Consider the following 2,500-nt stretch of genomic DNA (forward strand, 5'->3'; position numbering starts at 1 on the left):
AGACTCCAGCAAAAAGTGTCAAACAGCGCCCTCTGTTGTCAGGCAAGAGCAGAAACCATAAAAAGCTTACAGCACCTGGTAATCCCAGGCGGTCTCCCATCCAAGTACTAACCAGGCCCGCCCCTGCTCAGCTTCCGAGATCGGACGAGATCGGGCGTTTTCAGGGTAGTATGGCCGTAAGCTGCAAGGGCAACTGAAAACATCCTATTTGAAGGCAACGCAGGCCAAACTAGACTCCAGCAAAAAGTGTAAAACAGCACCCTCTGCTGTCAGGCAAGAGCAGAAACCATAAAAAGCTTACAGCACCTGGTATTCCCAGGCGGTCTCCCATCCAAGTACTAACCAGGCCCGCCCCTGCTTAGCTTCCGAGATCGGACGAGATCGGGCTTTTTCAGGGTAGTATGGCCGTAAGCTGCCAGGGCAACTGAAAAGATCCTATTTGAAGAAGACGCAGGCCAAACTAGACTCCAGCAAAAAGTGTCAAACAGCGCCCTCTGCTGTCAAGCAAGAGCAGAAACCATGAAAAGCTTACAGCACCTGGTATTCCCAGGCGGTCTCCCATCCAAGTACTAACCAGGCCCGCCCCTGCTTAGCTTCCGAGATCGGACGAGATCGGGCGTTTTCAGGGTAGTATGGCCGTAAGCTGCCAGGACAACTGAAAAGATCTTATTTGAAGGCGACCCAGGCCAAACTAGATCCAGCAAAAAGTGTCAAACAGCGCCCTCTGCTGTCAGGCTAGAGCAGAAACCATAAAAAGCTTACAGCACCTGGTATTCCCAGGCGGTCTCCCATCCAAGTACTAACCAGGCCCGCCCCTGCTTAGCTTCCGAGATCGGACGAGATCGGGCATTTTCAGGGTAGTATGGCCGTAAGCTGCCAGGTCAACTGAAAAGATCCTATTTGAAGGTGACGCAGGCCAAACTAGACTACAGCAAAAAGTGTCAAACAGCGCCCTCTGCTGTCAGGCAAGAGCAGAAACCATAAAAAGCTTACAGCACCTGGTATTCACAGGCGGTCTCCCATCCAAGTACTAACCAGGCCCGCCCCTGCTTAGCTTCCGAGATCGGGCGTTTTCAGGGTAGTATGGCCGTAAGCTGCCAGGACAACTGAAAAGATCTTATTTGAAGGCGACCCAGGCCAAACTAGATCCAGCAAAAAGTGTCAAACAGCGCCCTCTGCTGTCAGGCTAGAGCAGAAACCATAAAAAGCTTACAGCACCTGGTATTCCCAGGCGGTCTCCCATCCAAGTACTAACCAGGCCCGCCCCTGCTTAGCTTCCGAGATCGGACGAGATCGGGCGTTTTCAGGGTAGTATGGCCGTAAGCTGCCAGGTCAACTGAAAAGATCCTATTTGAAGGTGACGCAGGCCAAACTAGACTACAGCAAAAAGTGTCAAACAGCGCCCTCTGCTGTCAGGCAAGAGCAGAAACCATAAAAAGCTTACAGCACCTGGTATTCACAGGCGGTCTCCCATCCAAGTACTAACCAGGCCCGCCCCTGCTTAGCTTCCGAGATCGGGCGTTTTCAGTGTAGTATGGCCGTAAGCTGCCAGGTCAACTGAAAAGATCCTATTTGAAGGCGACGCAGGCCAAACTAGACTCCAGCAAAAAGTGTCAAACAGCGCCCTCTGCTGTTAGGCAAGAGCAGAAACCATAAAAAGCTTACAGCACCTGGTATTCCCAGTCGGTCTCCCATTCAAGTACTAACCAGGCCCGCCCCTGCTTAGCCTCTGAGATCGGACGAGATCGGGCGTTTTCAAGGTAGTATGGCCGTAAGCTGCCAGGTCAACTGAAAAGATCCGATTTGAAGGTGACGCAGGCCAAACTAGACTCCAGCAAAACATGTCAAACAGCGCCCTCTGCTGTCAGGCAAGAGCAGAAACCATAAAAAGCTTACAGCACCTGGTATTCCCAGGCGGTCTCCCATCCAAGTACTAACCAGGCCCGCCCCTGCTTAGCTTCCGAGATCGGGCGTTTTCAGGGTAGTATGGCCGTAAGCTGCCAGGTCAACTGAAAAGATCCTATTTGAAGGTGACGCAGGCCAAACTAGACTCCAGCAAAACATGTCAAACAGCGCCCTCTGCTGTCAGGCAAGAGCAGAAACCATGAAAAGCTTACAACACCTGGTATTCCCAGGCGGTCTCCCATCCAAGTACTAACCAGGCCCGCCCCTGCTTAGCTTCCGAGATCGGACGAGATCGGGCGTTTTCAGGGTAGTATGGCCGTAAGCTGCCACATCAACTGAAAAGATCCTATTTGAAGAAGACGCAGGCCAAACTAGACTCCAGCAAAAAGTGTCAAACAGCGCCCTCTGCTGTCAGGCAAGAGCAGAAACCATAAAAAGCTTACAGCACCTGGTAATCCCAGGCTGTCTCCCATCCAAGTACTAACCAGGCCCGCCCCTGCTTAGCTTCCGAGATCGGGCGTTTTCAGGGTAGTATGGCCGTAAGCTGCCAGGACAACTGAAAAGATCTTATTTGAAGGCGACGCAGGCCAAACTA

At 52.1% G+C, this 2,500-nt stretch overlaps 7 non-coding genes and 4 pseudogenes across 7 annotated transcripts; all 11 read right to left on the reverse strand.

Moving 5' to 3' along the window:
• Positions 1-63: 63 nt before the first annotated feature.
• Positions 64-182, reverse strand: LOC131099429 (5S ribosomal RNA). The gene has a single exon (XR_009118263.1). It is a non-coding gene; the product is annotated as a 5S ribosomal RNA (ribosomal RNA).
• Positions 183-294: 112 nt separating this feature from the next.
• On the reverse strand, positions 295-413 carry LOC131143154 (5S ribosomal RNA). The gene has a single exon (XR_009133207.1). It is a non-coding gene; the product is annotated as a 5S ribosomal RNA (ribosomal RNA).
• Positions 414-525: 112 nt separating this feature from the next.
• LOC131097574 (5S ribosomal RNA) lies at positions 526-644 on the reverse strand. Its single transcript, XR_009116472.1, has one exon. It is a non-coding gene; the product is annotated as a 5S ribosomal RNA (ribosomal RNA).
• Positions 645-755: 111 nt separating this feature from the next.
• LOC131141652 (5S ribosomal RNA) lies at positions 756-874 on the reverse strand. Its single transcript, XR_009132556.1, has one exon. It is a non-coding gene; the product is annotated as a 5S ribosomal RNA (ribosomal RNA).
• Positions 875-986: 112 nt separating this feature from the next.
• Positions 987-1,095, reverse strand: LOC131101110 (5S ribosomal RNA; annotated as a pseudogene).
• A 111-nt stretch (positions 1,096-1,206) lies between these two features.
• On the reverse strand, positions 1,207-1,325 carry LOC131097586 (5S ribosomal RNA). The gene has a single exon (XR_009116484.1). It is a non-coding gene; the product is annotated as a 5S ribosomal RNA (ribosomal RNA).
• Positions 1,326-1,437: 112 nt separating this feature from the next.
• Positions 1,438-1,546, reverse strand: LOC131141916 (5S ribosomal RNA; annotated as a pseudogene).
• A 112-nt stretch (positions 1,547-1,658) lies between these two features.
• Positions 1,659-1,777, reverse strand: LOC131100147 (5S ribosomal RNA). The gene has a single exon (XR_009118911.1). It is a non-coding gene; the product is annotated as a 5S ribosomal RNA (ribosomal RNA).
• Positions 1,778-1,889: 112 nt separating this feature from the next.
• LOC131100636 (5S ribosomal RNA) lies at positions 1,890-1,998 on the reverse strand (annotated as a pseudogene).
• Positions 1,999-2,110: 112 nt separating this feature from the next.
• On the reverse strand, positions 2,111-2,229 carry LOC131142570 (5S ribosomal RNA). The gene has a single exon (XR_009132647.1). It is a non-coding gene; the product is annotated as a 5S ribosomal RNA (ribosomal RNA).
• A 112-nt stretch (positions 2,230-2,341) lies between these two features.
• Positions 2,342-2,450, reverse strand: LOC131142459 (5S ribosomal RNA; annotated as a pseudogene).
• Between the last annotated feature and the right edge of the window lie 50 nt (positions 2,451-2,500).

Source organism: Doryrhamphus excisus, chromosome 13, assembly GCF_030265055.1.
Source record: "Doryrhamphus excisus isolate RoL2022-K1 chromosome 13, RoL_Dexc_1.0, whole genome shotgun sequence".
Taxonomy (NCBI): domain Eukaryota; kingdom Metazoa; phylum Chordata; class Actinopteri; order Syngnathiformes; family Syngnathidae; genus Doryrhamphus; species Doryrhamphus excisus.